Below are 25,074 nucleotides of genomic sequence, written 5' to 3'. Positions count from 1 at the left end.
GTAGGATATGATAGAAGAATAAAGAAAAAGATATGAAGGTAGAATAAAACAGGATATAAGAGGATATAAAAGTGGGATACAAAATGATAATGAAAGAGGATATAATGGTAGAATATAAAAATAGGATATAAATGGAAGATATAAAAGTAGGATATAAAATGAGGATGAAAAGATGATATAAAGGTAGGATATGAAAAGGAGGATGAAAAGAGGATATAAAACGACGATATAAAAGACATGCAAGAAGGTAGGATACAGAGGTAGGATATAAAAAAGAGGACATATGGGGTGCCTATAAAAGGAAGGACGTAAAAGCAGGATATAAAAGGAGGATATAAAAAAACACAGAAATGCTATGAAGAGGCTGTTCACCATAAAAGCTTCATCGAGACGTTTCTTTTGCAGTCGGGAATTTGAACCAAATTAAACAAAAATTGTTAGTGAATTTTTCTTTATTCATTCCATGAAACTGCATTCATTCATATAAATAATAAATTATAAGTACAGTGAAAATAGTCCGATGAACAATGCAAGTACAATGAACTGACAGGATTTTTAATGATTAAGAACAAATCACAGACGCATTATTTCGCATGGAAAATCAATCAAATATAATGAATCGTACCTTCATTTTTCTCTGATTTAAAAACATTATAGGCCCAAAAAATTACACATTTAAACCATTGTACTTTCTTCATTTATAAACACACACACTCGTGCCTGGGCATCTGTGTAGCCTGTGATACAGCTTCATATTGAAGCATTTGTCAAACAGCCCAAATATCTTCCGTCTGTCTTGAACAGTCAGCAACGTCTGTGTGTCTGTGTGTCTGTCTGTCTTTCTGTCTGTCCGTCCGTCTAGTATCCTCTCAGAGAGAGAGAGAGAGAGAGAAGAGAGAGAGAGAGAGAGAGAGGAAGTAAGGAAAAGGATGAAAAACGTCTTTCAAACGAATATGCAAGTCAGCGATAAAGGTACGTTAAACGATAATTACAAAGAGAGAGAGAGAGAGAGAGAGAGAGAGAGAGAGAGAGAGAGAGAGAGAGAGACTGCTGACATAGTTTACGAAAGAGCTAAGGTTGTTTTAATGCAATTTTATCTTTGCGCAGTGTCCATCTCGCTAAGTTTGGAGATCTTGATTATAATACTTGTTGTATATGTTATAAAATATGAACGATACTAGTTGATGAAAAAGTCTACCACGGTTTTCTAAATACGAATAATAATACACCAGATCATAATAATTGATATGGCGGTTTACCTGGCGTCAGGGAACAACTGGGAATTGATGACAGCTTTTTCTGAAAGCATCTGGCGTGACGCTCCTCCTGTACCGAGCGCTGCATGTGAACTGAGGATGGGAGAGAGAGAGAGAGAGAGAGAGAGAGAGAGAGAGAGAGAGAGAGAGAGAGAGAGAGGCGGGATCATGTTCCCTGACAGATTGCTGTATCGTTCATAACAATGAGAATCATCTTATGTGGTACAGTTATTCCTTCACTCGATAAATATCATATAAGGAAGCATTAGGAGATATATTTTTAGTAAGGTAATATGTAAAGTCTGTAGATAATGTTGAAAATCCTAGATGAGAGAGAACATCTTCATATGACTGCTGGAAACAGGATATACAAGTTACAAGCTGACGATATTAAGGTTATATCACGCGCGGAGAAGACTATGTAAATTGAATGCCGTAGAAATAATAATAATAATAATAATAATAATAATAATAATAATAATAATAATGCCCGGCACTTGCACAGAACCAGTACAAAAAGAGGCATGATTCAGTGGCAAAAGCCCTCCACTGGAGCCTGTGCAAGAAACATCAGCTACCTTGCAGTAATAAGTGGTACGAGCACCAACCTGAAGGAGTGATAGAAAACGATCAGGCAAAGATCTCTGGGAACTATGGTATCAGAACGGATAGGGTGATACGTGCAAATAGACCAGACGTGACGTTGATTGACAAAGTCAAGAAGAAAGTATCACTCATTGATGTCGCAATACCATGGGACACCAGAGTTGAAGAGAAAGAGAGGGCAAAAAATGGATAAGTATCAAGATCTGAAAATAGAAAATAAGAAGGATATTGGGATATGCCCAGAGGAAATCGTACCCATAATCATAGGAGCACTAGGCACGATTCCAAGATCCCTGAAAAGGAATCTAGAAAAACTAGAGGCTGAAGTAGCTCCAGGACTCATGCAGAAGGAACTGTGATCCTAGGAAAACGGCACACACATTAAGAAAAGTGAAAAAATGGACTCCTAAGGAGGGCCAGGCATTGCAACCCGGAACCCCACACTATAAATACCACCCAGTCGAATTGGAGGACTGTGATAGAGCAAAAAAAAAAAAAAAAAAAAAAAAAAAAAAAATAATAATAATAATAATAATAATAATGATGATGATGTTCTTAAACCGTGTGGACATTCGCTGTCACCATTCAGTCAAAGCCTTAAGTTTGTTTGCTTTGTATACACTGAAGTTCTTAGACCATCGCCGGTCTTGGAGACGAGGACGTCGAGAAAAGGGAGCTGGCCTTCGTTACTGAATTCGACGGTATAATTCAGCGAAATGCAGTGCTGGAACATGCGCCGGACAGCTTCAACGTCTTTCCTCATTCTCGGCTTGTACAAAGATATCGTCAATATATCTTGCGTATTTGCGTATCGACTTTTTAATAAAGAAGTCCGAACAGCACTCGATCGGTGGTACAGTGAGAGTGAGAGACCGCAGCCCCACCCCCATGAGAAGATCAAGCTATATTACAAAGCTAGAATGCATGTATGTCACCGTGAGGACGAGGATGCAGCGAGAAAAATCATCAGAGAATGTGACTGACCCCTACCGAAATCGACAAAGAACTCGAACTCGTAAATCACCAAAATCGACGTACCCGCGACCTTATCATGAAGAACAACCCAACCCCCCCAGCAAGAGACCTCTTGAAACAGTCGAATGTAGTCTAACAATTCTTATGCCCGTCCGTGAACGTCCCGGATATTACGTTGGTATGACTTCTATGAAACTGTCCAAGAGGATTTCTTGCCACGCACAAGAAGGGGCAATTAAAAACCATACCATGACAGCACATGACAGCCAATGACAATGCGAGCCGTCGTGACACAACGCCCAGGGAAGTCATGCCCCAGCCTCGACGGTCTGCTAGGCTGCAACAGCGAAACCTTCAACGACGAGAAGTGTCTTGAAGGAAATTTCCTCCAACCAATAGCAGGAACGCATTGTGCCACCAACCAATGAAAACTCAGCGAGCGGTTGGCCCCCTGCTGACCTGCCACTATATATTGAGTAAATCTTGACAGCTTTAATGCATTCTTACACAGAGCCATCTACAATAATGACAGTGGCGGTGGTCATCAGCTGTTCTCTGAGCTCGTCCACGATATGTTGGACCTGGAGATCAGTCTCCTAGATGACCTCCTGTCAGAAGACTTTAGATTCAGATCTCCAACATAAAGATCGCCGCTTCACGAAAAGTGCTGTTTGTAGCATTAATTGTTTTTTCTATCACTAAATAATCCTCATTTCCCCTCCGTTTTTCGGCCGCCTCACGTCTAAAGACCGAATATTTCAACACTCCAACTACCGCTTAAGCTGTTGCTTCCTTTTGTTGTGCTGTTTCTAAAACTTATAATATTTCGTTCTTCTTTCGTCGATCCCTACCACTAACGATCGGCGCTTTTTTTTTTCTATGGCACTTGAACTCCATAGATTTATGTGCTTTTTTTTCCGTTTTTCTACGACGATAAATTTTTCGATTTCCTTACTGGCCATCTCTGACTCGCCAGGACTCGCTACTATCGATCTTTATCTTCTACTAATGGGTACTCTAGGGTTTATACGGGTTTGTAACCTCGCCTGTTCACCTTTCCTTTCACTTTTTGAATTCATACCATTTCACCATCATATCCCATGGAGATCACAAATAAAAAGCTCACCACATATCCTTTAAATCGCCATTTCACCTAAAAATTAATTCAAATGACCTACGGGAGGCTTTTTAGCTAAAGCCAGTGCTGGCATAAAGCCAGCTTAATCCTCAAACAACAACAACAGCACCTACAGCCTGCTCCGACCCACTGCCGTGATCATGCTCGGATGATACCGAGAGAAACGTTGGCCACTAGATCGACTTATATTTTGATCTATTTGTTCATTTACTGTGACAAATATATAAATTTTAAGCAATATCCCTGAAATTGACTCCTCCTGATGAATCATATCGGCGCAATACTCGCCAGTTGTAGTAGCAGAGAGAAAAGAATTATTAGAAAAATAGAGAAGACTATTTACAAGTGAATGCAGCTCATGCCGCAATATCTTTTTCACAATAATAATAATAATAATATAATAAATAATAATAATAATAATAATAAAGAGGTTCTGAGTCCTGACAGGGGACTGTAGACAGACGGGAATTAACTCTCATTCATCATTCATAGTCTCTTTATAATCATGCAGAATGAGGGGACATAGGTTCGAGCTTCTAATGGACGGTACGTCACGTCCCTGGGATCAGGACCTAAACACGCGACCCACTCTTGTATTACCTTCGTTTTTTAAGGCATGAGTGTGTCTACTCTTGCAAAATTTTTTGGGTTTTGGGCCTCGTTTTGACCCAGTATTTGTTGACCCAAACCGAAGAGGGTTGCTGAAACTATCTAGAAAATTTTTATTTCCACGAAGACGAAATTGAAAAGTAAATGACATTTTGTTAGATCAGATAATCCACTAAGAGAAAGAATTGTGCTCAGTTATTATTATTATTATTATTATTATTATTATTATTATTATTATTATTATTAATTATTATTATTCATTATTATTATTATTATTATCATTATTATTATTATTATTATTATTATTATTCGGAAGGAGACTCTCGTAGGCATGTTTTTGTTAAAATGACTGCTGCTTCAGCACTATTATCTTGTAAAGAGTCTTCTCTATCTTTCTCGACGGACGGCTTTCTCGTTGTTGCTTAGACTGGCGAGCAACGCACCAAAGGGCATGGTAAAATTCGGTTGAGTCATTTGATTTATTATTGCTTATACAATTCTCTCTTCTCTCTCTCTCTCTCCAACAGCTTGCAGACTCCACCCAGATTCCAGCTCCGCCCAGACTCCGCCCTCTTTCAGCCGCCGACCAATGAGAAGCCAGATCTAAAACCCACAAGCTTCTTTCAAGATTTCAAGCTTGCACTTCTTGGTGACAAGCCAATCACCTTGCAGTATCTCTGCATAACTCCCTGCATTTTAGCCCTGCTGACTTTATAGTCGGGGCGCTAAGTAAAGGGCAATAAGACTTGAGAGAGCTCTCTCTCGATTTTATAAGTGACTCAGTGACTCCTTTTACCTGTCTTTCTCTCTTAACATAACCTTCTCACACTAACACTGTCTCTCTTGTGGAAAATTTGGTAGCCCTTGAGGTCTAAAAACTCCAATAGAAGCAAGACTCAAGAGACAAAACACCCACCAGAATACAACCCACCTCCACAACAACAACAACACGGAAACCTAGTCCAAGACCTCAGATATGGCCAACAGAAACCCCCCATCAGGCAAAGATGCAATCCACCTACACAACAAGGCCAACAAAGAACACAAACCACAGGGACCCCAGACAGACACAAAACCAAGCTACAAACAACACGCCCACACCGGCCTCAAACCCCATGTCCTTCTACTCCACATCAATTCCGAAAACACCCCTACTTCCCACCCCACCCAATGACATGAATACACCCCTCACCCCCAACTTCACCCGTGACGGTAGTACCAGTGCTGAAAGTCAGCACAACACCACAGAGCACGCACCAAAGAAAGGCTCCTACCTCTTCACTCAAGATGAGTTCAGGAGAGAAGTAGAGAAAATTGTAGGGCAATCGTTCATCATTATTTCCAGGAAAACATAAACCTAACAGCTGACATCAGGAAACAGATCTTATCACTGACACCTTAAGATGGAGGAGAACAATCAACATCAAACACGCCCCCAGAGCACTGAAGACCATTCATACACCAGCCTAAAAATATTACAATGGAATATAAATAGTGCCAGCACAAAATATCCCATACTACAATCCATAGTACTTTCAGAAAGACACGATGTCATCCTGCTACAGGAAACACTAATTAGTGAAAACAACAACTTCACACTCAAAGGGTACACAGTTTATAAAACTCCACATACATATGCAAACAGAGGGCTGATCACCACTAATAAAAACAACAACCCCTTCTGAAAAAATAAAAAACATAAACTGTGGTGATGGGATTGAGACACTAAGTGTCCTCATAAGACTAGCAAACACGTCACTCACCATACACAATATTTACAAAGGGCATGATAAAATCTTTGAAGGAGAGAACCTCTTCAGTGCAGCCTCCAGAGAAAAAACCTTATTTGCAGGAGATTTCAATGCACACCACCCATGCTTACAGTCGAGACAACACACAGACGCAGCAGGCAGACACGTACACATTTTAATGGAAGAATTTCCTGACGTTGCACTACTAAATGACACAAGTGATGCAACACACCTACGAGGTGGAAGGCTAGACTTAAGCATCATAACTGGAAACTTAAAAGAAGACTGCACATGGGGAGTGCACCCAACACTAACCAGTGATCACTTTGCAACCGAAACAAAACTAAAGATAATGAAAATTCCCCCACCACCACCCCCTTCGGCAGGATGGAGACCGGACCTAGCAAACTGGCCAACATTTCAAAACCATATGAACACATGGGCAACACAGTACATTCAAAATCCAGCCCTTAATATAAACACACTCCATCAGGATTTTGTAGAGAGCTTGCACAATGCAGCAAACATCTCCATGCCAAAGAAAGCCTTTAGAACAAATGCAACCCAACACAAGGACAGCTGATACTACAACTCTAGAGTCAAAGAAATGAACTCAAGAGTAAACAGAATAAGGAAAATATTCAGAAGAAACCCCACCGATGAGTTGCACACTATCTTAAGAGAAGTCGTAAACCACGCAGCCCAAACTGCTAAGGAGGTTAGGCAGGAAACCTGGCTAAAATGGTGCTCAGAAACCACTCGACTGACGCCCCCCCCCCCCCCCCCGCCCCATTTTTATTGCGAAGATGTTCAATTGGTTCAACAAAGTATCAGGAAAGACCAGGCCAACACAGGCACACCATCCCAACCCTCAAGCTGAAGCAAACAGACTAGCACAACACTTTGCGGATAGGACCAAATCAATTCACCTACCACCAGCCACACGAGAAAGGCAAGTGGCACTTAATCCTGAAAGATGGAGAATCATCAATACAGCCTGCAACAATTCTGATGACACGGACACACCATTCACAATGAAAGAACTTGACAAAGCCCTCCAAAAGGGAACAGACACAGCACCAGGAGCAGACATGATTACATACAGCATGTTAAAAAACATGGGAACCGCAGCAAAAATACTGCATCTCCACATAATAAACAGAACATACACAGAGCAGATCAGACCCACACAATGGAATCAGCAAAACACACAACCAATTCCCAAACCAAAGGAGCCCAACTCCTACAGACTCATTTCTCTCATCAGCTGCACAGAAAAGACAGGAGAGAGAATGGTATTAAACAGATTGCTGTGGAAAACAGGACCCTTACACCACCGCTTATATGCCTACAAAGAGGGGATAGGCACACAGGAATGTCTTGCAGATGTGATGGCCACAATAAATAACAAGAAAGCAATCGTAGTATTTCTTGACCTAGAAAAAGCCTACGAACTGGCCAGTGCGGCTGCCATCCTGGCAGCCTTAGCCGACAAAGCAGTTAAAGGCAACCTCCTAGCATGGGCCAAAGGATACATGCATGACAGACAAGCCAGAGTTACCTTTCAAGGAGCAACCTCCGAATTCCTCAATCTGGAAAATGGAACACCTCAAGAAGGAATACTCAGCCCCTTCCTCTTCAACATACTAATGGAGAAATTAGCCAACAGCAACTTGCCAAATGGAGTTGAAATATTCATATATGCAGATGATGTGTGCTTGGTCAGCACAGACAGACATAGAGCCCACCAAAACATGCAAATCACGATAACACAGGTTGAAAACAAATGCACAGTCCTAGGACTAAAAATCAACACAGCAAAAACCAAGGCAATGGCAATCAAACATAATACAGACCTGAACCCAATACAACTCATGGGAGAACCCATTGAATGGGTAGACAACTTCATGTATTTAGGAGTCAACATCAACATACAACTCTCACCACGCAAAGAAATAGAAACACTTAAGCAAAAAATCAAATGCAGACAAAACGCCATGAAAAGAATCACCTCGCTAAGGCAGGGAGCCGTATACCATGCCCTCAGAATTTTCTACATACAGACGATAAGATCATCAGTAGAGTATGCCGCACCAGTCCTCACCAATCTCACAAGTACTGAACAAAAAAGTTTTGAAGTAATCCAAAACAATGTCCTAAGACTCATTACAGGAGCACCAATGTGGACCAACCTATGCATCCTGAGACATGAAACAAAACTACAATCTCTGACTCATAGGATAGATCAGAGAAACACATCCATCCTGCTAAAAACCTTAAAAAATGACAGAGACTGTCCACTCAAAAAGGAGATCAGGAAATACATTAATCTCCATGAAGAGCTAAACCCTCCCAAAACATATGCTGGCAACCTTCTAGATATACTGAGAAGAGTAGGCATGCAAAATCATGCTGCAGCCATCAGGGAAGACACCCCCTTCAGTAAATACACAGAACCAGCACCCTGGGAACCAGAACCCTTTAACACAAACTACACAATTCTTCAAGCAAGCAAGGAAGCATGCCCCACCCAACAGCTAAAGCAAGCAGCACAGAAGTAATGCAGTTGACAACCTCCACAAACATATACTTTACAGATGGATCAGTAGACCTCAGCATCCCAGTGGCAGCAGCAAGAGTCTACTCAACAACACTCAAAGGGAGCTGCAGACTCTCCGACAATGCCTCCACACTATAGACAGAGCTGATAGCCATCGCCAAAGCACTGGAAGACTCCCAACACAGACTGGGTAACACTACAATACACACTGACTTGAAAGGAGCAATACAAGCCATCACAAAAGGCAAAGCGGAAGAAAACATCAAACTCCTAACGAGCATATGGGCACTGGCAAAACTTCACCAAAATAGAAACAGGCAAATAACTCTCAATTGGATCCCGAGCCATGTAGGAATACAAGGAAATGAGGAAGCAGATTCCCTGGCAAAAAGCGGGCTACACATAGACAATGTCAACATCAACATCAACCACTCACTAACCCAACTAAAAAGCATAGCGGCAGCATACTGCCAAACACAAGAGGATAGCAGAATCAGGAGAGCCATCTTCTGATGCTCCAAGACTGCAAAATGGTATGTAGACACCACACAACTCCAACCACACAGCATACTGAAGAACATGGCACGAGCACTAGCAGTAATAATACATTGGCTAAGTTTCGGATACCAATGCACATGGCAAAGAATAGAAAGCAACCCCTAAACCATGTAAATACTGTGAAACAAATACAGAAGAACCACTGGAACACTATATATTACACTGCACAGAAACACAACAACTAAGACAAAGTCATGAAGGAAACGAACAATCAGTCACTCAAATAACAAGGCATATCTTAAAAAAACACCCAACAGCTTGCAGGCTTCCTATGCTCCTACCCACCACCAAGGTAGGTGCAAGACACTGTCCTTAATAGCAAAACTCGGTGTCATCAGTCAAGACTACTTACACCTCCCAACACCTCTATCCACTCACATACAAACCATAAAACACAGAACAACAAACCATTGTTATGGACTCTGAGATCTCAGAGACAATGTTATGGTGTCGAAATATCCTGGAAAGGGTCGACACAGTGTTACGGCCTCTGAGAAAGGTCCGCTTCAGGTTCGATATGAAATAATAAAAAAAAATATATCAACACAAACAGTTGAAACTGGGGATACGAATATAGAAAGAAACACTAACACAACAAAGGTTTATTTACAAGCTTACTAACAAAGGTAAATGCAGAATGGTATCTCCTATTTACATAAAAAGATAGAATCTTACACTGCATGAACTGGGGGAACAGTGAGGCAACTCAAATACTTGCTAGTCACTTTGGCAATTCGACGCGCTGGCTTCATAAATGTAGAGCGGCAATTGCAGTCGTCCTCTTGACTCCGTATTGCAGAAGCTAGTCTACTTGAAAGGCAGGAACTCCCCAAAACCTGTAGCAGGACCTTTTCTTCTCTGAAGTCTGCTCAACGTCGAGAAAACACGGCCGTCCACTCCTGAAGACGACTAGATCAATATCCAACCAACTCTCGAGCAACTTTTTTTTTCTGATCCTTCGTTGCTTCCCTTTTCTCGTATCTCTCACGGATGATCTCTGCTGCTGCTGATCTCTCACTGATAATCTGATCTGTGGCTCTTACTCTCTGTGACTAACTGGAGTCTCTCTTTTACGATCTCTCTCTTCTACGATCACCGTTTGCTCCTACTTCCTCCGTCGTATTTATACGGCATCCCGGGGGCGGGGCCTACGGCGAGCGTCACAGGTTCCCGAGATTGCTAGAATTTCTTAGATGAATCTAGACGAGGTATTGCATCAGAAATCGCGGCGTTTCTCACATCCCGACGAGATCCACAACACTCCTGCCGATTCTAGAACCATCATGATAACAGGCACCTCCAACACATTGCACTAACGCCTCCTTGCTGCCGAATTTCTCGAAAATGCGTTCTCCTTTCCTTTAACTTCCTTTGCTATGAAGCAATTTCCATCACACGCCCCCCTAAAAGAGAAAAAAATTAAATCAACTGATTTTATTTTTTTTTCTAAAGAGAAGCAAGAATTGAACAGCAGGGAAACAATTCTGCATAAAGCTTTAATACTTCATTCACTCAACCACTCGTGCCAAAACAGAAAACGGTCATTAGGCTACCCATGCTGAGAAAAATCTCTAGAGGCTACTAACCATAACATTATCCTTCTCTCTTACTTTTTCCGTTTCTGAACTCTGATTAAAACTTATAAATACTAAAACACCTCTTGTGTATTTCTCAAAACTAATCTCACTCAGTAACACTGTTACACGGGCAGAGGCCACGGCACGGGGCGTTGTTTATAATTCTGAAGCAAATTTACATTCATTGCCTTTGCTCTACTCTTACCCACATTAATTCTATAATGTATATTTCTCCTCTTCTCTAAAATTGAACAAAGACCTTTGTACTTATAAGGTAAAAATGGACTCTCGAGACTAGTACTAAACTTTATCTCTTACCCACAAACTTCTCTTGTTTGATCTCAGATCAAGCTTTCCTTCAGTTCCCCCTTGACTTCCGTTCGGGTTTTTTTTCGCTAAGCGCCAAGCGCTTCCGTTCTCCTCCGCTAGTTGCCAAACATCTCTTAGATTGTTTTTATAATACTCAAGATTAGTTATGCAATCATCTCTACCCTTACTTCTAGGCAAAGTTCCGACCATATTGATATATACATTCTCAAAAGATTCGCCTACTGAAGGAATATTACACAACTGAACTGCAATTTGATATTCATGACAGCTAAAAACATACCTCTTAAAACATACATCATTTTTCATCTTAGGCCAAAAGTACGCCCTACTAATACACTTGAAAGTTTTATTTACTCCCAAATGTCCTTGCTCATCATATGCTAACTTCAAAATTAATTCATGAACCTTCCTAGCAACTACTAATTTTCCTGTGATTCCCCCTTCACTACCTGACTTGGGACGAACATGACATGAAACTTCGTCCTTTACACAAAAAGTTTCCTTACACAAATCCTCGAGATCATCATCCAGCTCACATTCAAAAATTTGGGTTAGTGTCTCATCCTCTTTCTGTAACTTGACTAGCTCATCCCTATCCAAAACGTTAGAGTCTAATTCATCACCGTAACTAGGACTAGATACAGGTACATTTACTACGTTACTTCCTACAGCTACACCTTCCGTTTGGCTATCACTGTCCACGATAGAGTTAGGTCTCTCAGCCACACTCATGCCAAGATCAACCTCGCTACCTCTATCACACTCGTCCGAATCCACGAACTCACTCACGTTCGAATCCACGAACTCACTCTCGTTCGAATCCATGAACAAATTATGACCGTAGTCTACGTCTGTATCTAAACCCAACCTAGTTACTACCATTTCAGGCACTGGAATATTCCTCACAACAGGATTCACATTCTTGGATAAAGCTAAGTCGTTACCGACAATAATGTCAACACCTTCAACGGGCAAACTGTCCACAACTGCAAGTCTTACTTCTCCTGACACTACCTGACTTTCTAAATTCAACTTCAACAAAGGACAAAGAACACAAGTGTTAGGAAATCCACCTAACATGACTTTCTCTTCCATATTGATTTCTGCCCTGTTCGGCACACACTCACTCCTTATCAGTGATACAGCAGCCCCTGTGTCTCGAAGCAAGACCACTTCTCTCGAATCTACTCCTCCAAGAGAGGAAACTACGCCTTCTGACAGAAATTCGCCAAATACTTTCCTAGTTTCTCTCATCACATCATCCCTACTTGACGAAAGGTTAACTAGAGACACTGGTTTCTTACCGTCCTTCCTTTCTACTGCACAATTCCTAGCTAAATGCCCTTTCCCATTACATCGGAAACAAGTTAATTCTGAGCCACTATGCCACTTTACTCTTACAAACCTTAGACGTATGACCAGGTTTTCCGCATGTATAACAGGAATAGTCACTTTTACTCGCATTGCTATTACTAGAACTGAAACCTTTACTGCTTTGTACTCTACCAGACGAAGGATCATTTCGTTTCTTGCTAACACTCAAATTATGAGTTAGACTATATTCGTCAGCTAGCGTAGTTGCTCCTGCAAAAGATACTTCTCGCCTATCCTCTATTAAAGTTTAATCTCAGGGGATACGTTATCTTTGAAGTTTTCTAACAACACTAAGTTCTTCAAACTATCAAAATCCTCAACCTTAGAAGTTAACCAATCAAAAAACAGCCTTTCTAACTTCTTACCGTATTCTACATACACAATATTTTCATCCTTTCTCAAATTTCTAAATTTCTTACAGTATGCCTCCGGTACAAACCTATAAGAACAGTTTCTTTCACTATATCGTAATTATCACATTCCTCCTTAGACATGCAACTATACACAGTAAGCACCCTACCACTCAAGACTGACTGCAAATATAATGTCCACGTTTCTTTAGGAGAACCTACTCATTCCATTAACTTTTCAAAACACATGAAATATGTCGCAACATCTTCCTCATCGAACTTTAGTACTAATTTCAGCACAGTACTCATACCTATCCTATCAGTTTCGTTTTCGTTCTGGCCTGACTGACTGTTAAGAGTGCTTTGTCTTAACCGGGCGATTTCCAACTCATGCATATGCTCTTTCTCTCTCTCTTCCTGCTCAAGCATGCATACATACCTTTTCTCTGTCTTCCTGCTCATGCATACGCTCTTTCTCTCTCTTCCTGCTACATTACCAACATCTCTCTCTCTTGCTGCATCCTCATTGCTTCTCTCTCTTGCTGCATCTTCATTACTTCTCTCTCTTGCTGCTTTTTCATTGCTTCTCTCTCTTGCTGCATTTTCATTACTTCTCTCTCAGCCGCTCTTTCATCTCTCTCATACTTTTCCCTTTCTTTCTTCTTAACATACTCACGGAGATCATTCCCCTCTAGACCTAGTAGCTTACCCGACTCAATAAACTCTTTCACCATCCCACTCATTCTGATTCTTTCTATATTCTCCCTGTTTCAAACTGTTAAAGTGTTGATAGCCTAGGCAAGGTCGCCACAATGTTACGGATCTGAGATCTCAGAGACAATGCTATGGTGTCGAAATATCCTGGAAAGGGTCGACACAGTGTTATGGCCTCTGAGAGAGGTCCGCTTCAGGTTCGATATGAAATAATAAAAAAATATATCAACACAAACAGTTGAAACTGGGGATACGAAACACTAACACAACAAAGGTTTATTTACAAGCTTACTAACAAAGGTAAATGCAGAATGGTATCTCCTATTTACATAAAAAGATAGAATCTTACACTGCATGAACTGTGGGAACAGTGAGGCAACTCAAATATTTGCTAGTCGCTTTGGCAATTCGACGCGCTGGCTTCATAAATGTAGAGCGGCAATTGCAGTCGTCCTCTTGACTCCGTATTGCAGAAACTAGTCTACTTGAAAGGCAGGAACTCCCCAAAACCTGTAGCAGGACCTTTTCTTCTCTGAAGTCTGCTCGACGTCGAGAAAACACGGCCGTCCACTCCTGAAGACGACTAGACCAATATCCAACCAACTCTCGAGCAACTTTTTTTTTCTGATCCTTCGTTGGTTCCTTTTTCTCGTATTTCTCACAGATGATCTCTGCTGCTGCTGATCTCTCACTGATAATCTGATCTGTGGCTCTTACTCTCTGTGACTAACTGGAGTCTCTCTTTTCCGATCTTTCTCTTCTACGATCACCGTTTGCTAGAATTTCTTAGATGAATCTAGACGAGGTATTGCATCAGAAATCGCGGCGTTTCTCACGTCCCGACGAGATCCACAACACTCCTGCCGATTCTAGAACCATCATGATAACAGGCACCTCCAACACATTGTGCTAACACCTCCTTGTGCCGAATTTCTCGAAAATGCGTTCTCCTTTCCTTTAACTTCCTTTGCTATGAAGCAATTACCATCACAACCATCCACTCAGGTGCATGACTGACACAAAGACTCGCCAACATCAACCTTCATCACCCAACATCCAAAAGTGAAGCCCCGACTCTAGCATCTTTCATCACTCCCCACCTCATGCACAGCAATCCTTTCAGCCTCACGCATCAACAACACATACCACCTCCCACTCGAAATAGGAATGGAATAAGGAAATGTTTACGGACCTCACAAGCTAACTAATTAGCAATCTTTCCCTCAGACTCATACCTTTCCTTCTTCCCATCTGTTGGCCTCTCTGACTTGCCAACACTCGCTACTATTGCACTTTTCCTACCACTGAAGGGCACCTTAGGGTTTAAAAAGGTTGGACAACCTTACCCATCAAATGTTTCTTTCCAATATCACATTCATCAAACGCATGCATTATCACCAAATAAAGGCCCATAGTCTACCATTACCACTTTCTCACCATCCTGAATTACGGGCTGCTCTGTGAGCAAGAGCCCGTGCTGACACAGGGTCAGCTTAATCAAAAACAACAACAACAACAACCACTGGAATTCAGTCCCTCAGCAGTATTCGCTTGATAATGTCCTGTGGATTAGGAGGAAACGTCGCGTTGGAGAGAGAGAGAGAGAGAGAGAGAGAGAGAGAGAGAGAGAGAGAGAGAATTGTAAGCTATAATAAATCAAATGACTCAACCGAATTTTACCATGCCCTTTGGTGCGTTGCTCGCCAGTCTAAGCAACAACGAGAAAGCCGTCATCAGAAGGATAGAGAAGAACTCTCTACAAGATTAATAGTGCTGAAGCAGCAGTCATTTTTAACAAATTATTATTATTATTTATTATTATTATTATTATTATTATTATTATTATTATTATTATTATTATTATTATTATTATTATTATTATTATTATTATTATTATTAGCTTGTCGATTTTTCTTATCAGTTTTGTTACGAGTATATAGTTGTCGTGAATTGAAAGCTACTCCTTCCATAGGATACACAAAGAGATGAATAAATAACCCAATTCATATGGAACAATCCCACCACAGGGGCCACTGACTTGAAATTCTTGAAGCCCTCAAAGAATGCCATGGTGTTACATTAGGAAGAAGAAAGAGGAGGTGTAACGAAATGTAGAGAGAAAAGATCTCACTTGTTATTGTAGATGAAGGCGGTTTTATGCCAGCACGGAGTATCACTCTTTGATCAGCCTCCGAGTGAAGCTTCAACCTGTAGAGGAGAAAATAAAGATTGGACTTGAGAGACCGAATTTCCTGGAGGAGAAATGGTACGAACCTCTACTGGAACCTATCTTCATGTTTTACTTAATAATAGGTCATTAGGTAGTTAGATCGACGGTTGGGTCATTTCTGAGGTCGTTCAGACAAAGAGGAAGACCGGAAAGGAAAGTTGATAAGGAAATGAAGTTGGATGGAAAGTGGGTGGAAATGGAAATAAAAAGACAATTCCATGACTGAACCTAATAAAGGAGATGATGAAGGCGATAGATGACTGAATTAGGGAAGAGAATGAAATAGAGTTGGAAGAACATGATCAGTGATAATACACAACAATAACGAATAAGATAAATGGAAATTTTCCTGAAAAAAGTAGATGTTTCAAAGCAACATGAAACTGAAATAATACTAACAAAGATAATAAAAGGTAAATATGTCAAATAAGAATGATAAATAAGACCTTCATGAATAGGAGAAGTCAGGGTCTTCTACCCTCAGTGCGGGGAAAGAGCAAAGGTCACAGCATAAAAGGAGGATAATAAAGGGGTCAGGAAAAGCCTGTATGAGGTCAGACGGCCGAAGGTCGTGATGACTTCACATGCTGTCCTCAATGGTCATCAGAGTCTGCAACTTTTTCTCTTGCAAAGCAACTTTTCTTCAAGTTTGATCAAATGCAGTAATGTATTAACCTTCTAATCACGAAAATTCAACAGAATTTCCTAATTACTGCTATGCGGCAATGTTGCAGTCTGAACAAGATTTGTCAGAGAGCAAAGCTATAGCCCTGAGAAGGAATGTGGAGATTAGGCCAAGAGCCAAGCACTGGGACCTTTGTGGTCATTCAGCGCTGGAAAGGAAATTGAGATTAGCTAGGGTTGAAAGGTGTCACAGGAGGAAAACCTCAAAGCAGTTGAAGAAGCACTTAAGAAATCATTGTTAGGAGAGGGTGGATGGATAGCAAGGGGGAAGAAAGGGAACATGGATGGAGGTACAGTAAAAGGAATGAAAGAGGTTGCAACTAGAGGCCGAGGGAACGTTACGAAAACCTTTAGTGATGCCTTCAACGCACCCTGTGAGGTGCACTGACGGCACATCACAGTCCCTCCTACCTTAATTAAGCATTGCCCAGTCATTTCTAGGTAATTTGGTATCGAAAAATGACGATTCTTTTGCACATCAATTTCTACAGCTGAGTTTAGGAAACATCTGTCTTCGATCTGTTTGTGATGAAAGTTAATAATGTATCTTGAATATTTGAATATAGTTCGTTATTCTTGAATAATAAGAATTATGTTTATTTTTGAAGACTTTCCTGAAAAGGAAGTGGTTTAAAGTATGTATTTTCTCCCTGCATGCATTTAGTCAGAGTACAACATGCCAGAACCTTCCTGTCAATGAACGGTAATAGAGGGTCTGTCGGAACTGCCAATCTATTGTATAGCTTTCAGAGCTGATGGATTAAAGACAGTTTGTTATTTCACGTAGTTTGTAGCAAGTTCAGAAACCTGAATTGGAGTAAATCACTTTTGATTCAATTATGTTATGCTCAGAACTGCAGTGCTTTTGTACAGAATATGGTGTTGCATTTCGTCATGTTGGTATGCCTGGATTATCGAAACTCCCAATCTATATTCAGCTTTTAAAGCAGATGAATTAAAGGTAGTCTGTTATTTCAAGTAGTCTGTTGTACGTTCAAAAAGATGAATTTTAATTAAATAACTTTTTATTCTCATATCCTATGTACAGAACTGCAGTATTCTTGTCCAAATCTTGTTGTGCTGGTATCCCTGGATCTCATGTCGTCCATGAAGTGCAAAGTCAATTTCGTTAATTTTGGTGTAAGTTTTCCTTTTCATGAAATTTCATTCCCAACTGGTTCAGTATCAAGTTATCTCAACACAAATATAAATCTTAAACAAATGAGGAAAAGCTTGTCATAATAATAATCCACCTGGCTGTCACGCCCATCTTTGAAGATGAAGCTGTTCATTTGCTCTGATTTACTTAGGTGGCCAATAGGTGGCGGTTGCGACTTGCTTATAGTTAAAATTGCTGTGAATTTTCCTGGTGGAGAAAGGACTGCATGGTGACCACGAGGCCACTTAAGAGTATACGGAGAATTGAAGACGAAACTGTTTCATTCATTATTCTTATACAATTTTCTGCTATAATGAATTGAAAGTGTCCATCGGTCACTTTTTAAGATAGAAGAATGAAAAGAGCTCAGATTGAAACGTAATATAGCATTTGAACACTTGATCACTTCCTATGAGCATATAACTTATAGATTAGTTTACTCTATTTAAAACTGAATCAAGACTTTAAACAATGACTGTAATTGTACCCATTTCATTAACCTACAAAATAAGGGAATGAAAATGACATGCAGTCATTTCATTTCATGAATACCTTCTCAGAGGGCTGTCATAATGAACAGCAATAAACATCAAAATAATTTGGTAGAATTGGACTGTATTAATGAGATATAAAAATATGAACTAATGACGAGAGAGAGAGAGAGAGAGGGTCATCATGTTCTCTGACACAGATTTCTCTACAGTGCATAATAATAATAATAAGAATTGCCTTATTATTCAATAGAGTGATCATGACTTCGCTCGCGAAGTGTTCTAGCACTTATGCGAAAGTATGTGAAAAGATATCTGTATTGATGTAAAATCTATCGATGATGTAGAATAAAATGAATGTTGTTTGAAAGTTTGCCATTGTTGGGCGCTGCTGTAGAAGTTTCACGGAATCATTCGTGGCGATTCTTCAAGTGATTAGTTTTGGGGCTGACCTGACCTGTGAGGGTAGGTCAGCGCTGACCTAGCTGTCGCATTACGAAGCTGCAGCCAAATAGGGTATAGTTACAGAGAGAGAGAGAGAGAGAAGGAACTGAGAGAGAGAGAGAGAGAGTCAAATGACAAAACACATGTGAATAATAATAATAATAATAATAATAATAATAATAATAATAATAATAATAATAAATAATAATAATAATAATAATAATAATTCATGAAAATCTCATAATAGCATTCACTAAAATGGTGAAGAAATCCACAGAGGTGTAGATGTCAATATATATTTGAGAGATCTAGATACAAAACGACAGCTTTGCAGAATCGATCAGGTTCTCTCTTCTTTGTATACGCATTTCAAAAATATATATATTTATATACATCTGCGCCACTGTGACTGTCTTCATTAATAGTAATAATAATAATAATCATAATAATAATAATTGAAGGGGAAGACGGTCAGGTACTTGGAGGTCGTCATCCAGCAACTGATCACCACAACTACAATAATCAACAGCCTGAGATTGGAGCTACAGAGGCAAAAAGGAAGAAATGGACAAGAGAAGAAAATAAGGAAATATGGAGATGCTACATCAGAAGCAACCCGACGGAGAGAGGATATAGAAGAAGATTGGTCAACATCTGGAATGAGAGGAATAACACCCCCCAAACAGAGCAGAGGCTGGCAGACCAAGTAAGGAACATAAAGAAAAGGAACTGGCTCTCCCCAACAGAAAGAGAAGAACTGGAAAGGGAAATGTCACACGACAACGAGTTACACGAAGACGAACTGAGAGACGATGCCACAGAAGACGACAGGGAGGATGAGGTATCAAACAACGACACACGAAGAAACACCGACGAAGTAACAGAGAGGACGGAATGGGTAGAAAAGATTAGAAATGGATGGAGCCAGATACAGAGAGAATAAAGATCCCCTCCATGAAAGCCTACAACACCAAGAAATTAAGAGAGAAAACAAGTGAGGTCAATGAAATAATGGGCATAATACACACCACCAGTATCACAGAAACAAATAACTTGACATATGCAGGAGCAAGATTAGTAGCAGAACTGATGGGGATTCGAACACCAACACCACCAGCACAACCAACCCAACAGAAACCAAAACAGCAACCTCCTCGGAAAAGGCGCCTGGAAAAGCAAATCATGGTGATGAGATCTGACTTGAGTAAACTGAAAGAGATGGCAGAAAAAAGGCTAAGAAGCAAGAAAACAAGGAAGGAACTCAACGAGAAATACAAAGTACAAGAGAGGGGGACTAAACAACACAATAGAAGATGTAAAACAGAGGCTTAAGGCCAAAGCACATAAGATCCAACGGTACATGAACAGGAATAAGGGATACCAACAGAACAAACTATTCGCAACCAAACCAGAAAAGACTATACAGCCAACTAAGAGGGGAAGACAACTACCCAGAAATTCCTGAAGCCGAACCAAGTAAGAGACTCTGGGAAAACATATGGAGCAATCCGGTATCACACAACAAACATGCAACATGGCTCCAGGAAGTCAAGGAAGAAGAACAGGGAGAATAAAACAAAGATTCACAGAGATCACGACAGACACAGTCAGACACCAACTAAAGAAAATGCCAAACTGGAAAGCCCCAGGTCCCGATGAAGTCCATGGATACTGGCTCAAAAACTTCAAGGCCCTACACCCACGAATAGCAGAACAACTCCAGCATTGTATCTCAAATCACCAAGCACCCAAATGGATGACCACAGGAAGAACATCCCTAGTACAAAAAGACAAGTAAGGGAAATATAGCCAGTAACTACAGGCCTATCACCTGTCTACCAATAATGTGGAAGTTACACGGTATCATCAGTGAAAGATATACAACTACCTAGAGGAGACAAACACCAATACCCCACCAACAGAAAGGCTGCAGAAGGAAGTGTAGGGGCGCAAAAGACCAGCTCCTCATAGACAAAATGGTAATGAAGAACAGTAGGAGAAGGAAAACCAACCTAAGCATGGCATGGATAGACTATAAGAAAGCCTTCGACATGATACCACACACATGGCTAATAGAATGCCTGAAAATATATGGGGCAGAGGAAAATACCATCAGCTTCCTCAAAAATACAATGTGCAACTGGAATACAATACTTACAAGCTCTGGAATAAGACTAGCAGAGGTTAATATCAGGAGAGGGATCTTCCAGGGCGACTCACTGTCCCCACTACTCTTCGTAGTAGCCATGATTCCCATGACAAAAGTACTACAGAAGATGGATGCCGGGTACCAACTCAAGAAAAGAGGCAACAGAATCAACCATCTGATGTTCATGGACGACATCAAGCTGTATGGTAAGAGCATCAAGGAAATAGATACCCTAATCCAGACTGTAAGGATTGTATCTGGGGACATCAGGATGGAGTTTGGAATAGAAAAATGCGCCTTAGTCAACATACAAAGTCAAAGTAACGAGAACTGAAGGGATGAAAGCTACCAGATCGGGAGCAACATCAAACACATAGATGAGACAGGATACAAATACCTGGGAATAATGGAAGGAGGGGATATAAAACACCAAGAGATGAGGACACGATCAGGAAAGAATATATGCAGAGACTCAAGGCGATACTCAAGTCAAAACTCAACGGCGGAAATATGATAAAAGCCATAAAACACATGGGCAGTGCCAGTAATCAGATACAGCGCAGGAATAGTGGAATGGACGAAGGCAGAACTCCGCAGCATAGATCAGAAAACCAGGAAACATATGACAATGCACAAAGCACTACACCCAAGAGCAAATACGGACAGACTATACATAACACGAAAGGAAGGAGGGAGAGGACTAATAAGTATAGAAGACTGCGTAAACATCGAGAACAGAGCACCGGGCAATATCTGAAAACCAGTGAAGACGAGTGGCTAAAGAGTGCATGGGAAAGAAGGGACTGATAAACGTAGACGAAGACCCAGAAATATACAGAGACAGGAGAAAGACAGACAAGAACATGAGGGACTGGCACACAACAAACCAATGCACGGACAATACATGAGACAGACTAAAGAACTAGCCAGTGATGACAATTGGCAATGGCTACAGAGGGGAGAGCTAAAGAAGGAAACTGAAGGAATGATAACAGCGGCACAAGATCAGGCCCTAAGAACCAGATATGTTCAAAGAACGATAGACGGAAATAACATCTCTCCATATGAAGGAAGTGCAATACGAAAAATGAAACCATAAACCACATAGCAAGTGAATGCCCGGCACTTGCACAGAACCAGTACAAAAAGAGGCATGATTCAGTAGCAAAGCCCTCAACTGGAGCCTGTGCAAGAAACATCAGCTACTTGCAGTAATAAGTGGTACGAGCACCAACCTGAAGGAGTGATAGAAAACGATCAGGCAAAGAGCCGCCTGGGACTATGGTATCAGAACGGATAGGGTGATACGTGCAAACAGACCAGACGTGACGTTGATTGACAAAGTCAAGAAGAAAGTATCACTCATTGATGTCGCAATACCATGGGACACCAGAGTTGAAGAGAAAGAGAGGGAAAAAATGGATAAGTATCAAGATCTGAAAATAGAAATAAGAAGGATATGGGATATGCCAGTGGAAATCGTACCCATAATCATAGAGCACTAGGCACGATCCCAAGATCCCTGAAAAGGAATCTAGAAAAACTAGAGGCTGAAGTAGCTCCAGGACTCATGCGAAGAGTGTCATCCAAGAAACGGCACACATAGTAAGAAAAGTGATGGACTCCTAAAGAGGCAGGATGCAACCCGGAACCCCACACTATAAATACCACCCAGTCGAATTGGAGGACTGTGATAGAGCAAAAAAAAAAAAAAAAAAATAAATAATAATAAAATATAATAATAATAATAATAATAATAATAATAATCAACGAGGCAAAAAGCCACAATATCTTCCTTCCATTTGCATTAATAAAAAAAATTTAAGATATTACGAGAGAGAGAGAGATTCACCACCATAAGTCGTCTTTGTTAAGCTTTGATGTCTTTTCAAGGGAAAATTCTCGGGCCAAGGATGAACTCGATGAGGTCCTGTCGGGCAAAGATTACCTCACTGATATCTTCCTGGAGAGAATGAACTCTATGAGGCCCGCAGGGCGATACTTACCTCGTCGAGGCCACCCACGGGCAAGAATGACCTCGTCGTGGTCTTACCTGGCAAGGATGAACTCGTGGAGTTAATACGACAATGTTGCAAGCCAGGCAAAATTCGTAAGAATGGTCAGGATATCGACTAAGGATCTTTTCGTCGAGTAAACCAACTTTTCCTTCGGATCTGATCATTAATATGCCGATGACGAAATTGCAACGTCGGCAAGTTTCTTTGCAATAAGGCAATATTGCAATCTGACAAAGATTCGTCATAAAGCAAAGCTATAGCCAAATGATTTGTTGGTGAGCCTAATTGATCTTGCTTACGAACTGGATACAACGCAGCTTACTGACTTGACTGTGACGAAGATATATATATATATATATATATATATATATATATATATATATATATATACATTGCAATTTAAATTGCATAAATGATTTATAGCATAAGGTTCCCACAATCAAAGCTGTTGGTCTTAATCCTCTCATGACGTCAGATGACTGAATGGCATTTCTCTGTAACCATGAAGAATAAGAATAGAATAAACGTTGCCTTCAGTATCATCAGTCAACTCCTTCAGAATTCAATTAAAGCTAAATTATAGGTATTTTCAAGTTGGAAATGTTTATATATATATATATATATATATATATATATATATATATATATATATATATATATATATATATATATATATATATATATATATATATTTAGGTAATTTTCTTGAAAAAAGAAAAAAGTATTGTTCTGAAATGTTTCAGTCATCATGTCTATACATCACCGGTTCATTGATAACTCTGTTCATATTACCACAATAGACCCTCCATCTTTCAGCATTGCCCAATACTTCTTTAAAAACTGTGGTTATCGTAAAATGATGATTATTTGTTTGCACATCGATTTCTACAGTCGAGTTGAGGAAGCATCTGTATAATCAAGTCGTTTATTTTAAAAATTTTAACTTTAGTTCGTTAATCTTGAATCATATGGAGAATGTTTATTTTCGAAGATTATCCCTAAAAAATGTCAAAAGTATAGATTTGTTTCCTGCAAGTATTCGGTCAGAGACCTTGTGCCCACGAGCAGTGAGAGAAGGGTTGTCGGAATTGCCAATCTATATTTAACTTTGAAAGCAGATGAATTAAAGGTAGTTTGCTATTTCACGTAGTCTGCAGTAAATTTAGAAACCCAAATTAGAGTAATTCACTTTTGATTCGATTATTTCATGCTCAGAACTCCAAAATACAATATCGCATATCATATTGTTCGTATGCCTGGGTTTTCGGATATGGCAAACTATGTTTAGCTTTTAAAGCAGATGAATTAAAGATAGTTTGCTATTGCACTTTGTCTGCAGTAAGTTCAGAAACCCAAATTTAGCTATATCACTTTTGATTCGATGCTATTTTGCTCAGAACTGCAGTATTCTTGTCCAAAATACGATGTTTCATTTCAGTTTGTTGGCATGCTTGGATCTTCATATCAACTATGACGGGCGGTGGCATTTTGACTGTGGGGGAGGGCTGTAGGCAAGTTTATTTTTATCGGATTCCCTTACCTCGATTTGTGAGTAATTTTTCCTTTCCATGAAATACTAATTTCCAATTGACGTTGAATTTAGATATCCCAGTATACTCATCAATTCAAATTATGGGAAAAATATGGGATTTAAGAATAATCTAACTAGTTTCCTCACCCATCTTCGAAAATGCAGTTGTCCACTGTCGCTGATTTTCTTAAGAGGCCAATAGATGGCGATGACGACTTGTTTATGGTCAAAAATCCTCTGAATTGTTCTGCGGAGAAAGGACCTCCTGGTGACCACGTGGCCGCCTTAGAGGAGAAGTCGAATTGAAGACATAATTAAAGTAAGGTTTCATTAATTGAATATTTTGATACTATTTCATAACATAATTAGAGGAAAATTCCCATTTATCGTTGGTTTAGTCAGGAGGCTGAAACTGAAATCAAACTGAATCGTAATTTAACCTCTGAACAAATGATTACTTGCTATAATCACATGACCATTACAGTATTTGCATTTATATGAAATTAAGTCAAGACTTATTGGACAAAAACTAATTTTACACCCGAATCATTAAATAAAAAAATAGTCATG

This window comes from Macrobrachium nipponense, chromosome 6, assembly GCF_015104395.2.
Source record: "Macrobrachium nipponense isolate FS-2020 chromosome 6, ASM1510439v2, whole genome shotgun sequence".
NCBI classification, from domain to species: domain Eukaryota; kingdom Metazoa; phylum Arthropoda; class Malacostraca; order Decapoda; family Palaemonidae; genus Macrobrachium; species Macrobrachium nipponense.
Note: the sequence above shows the minus strand (reverse complement) of the source record.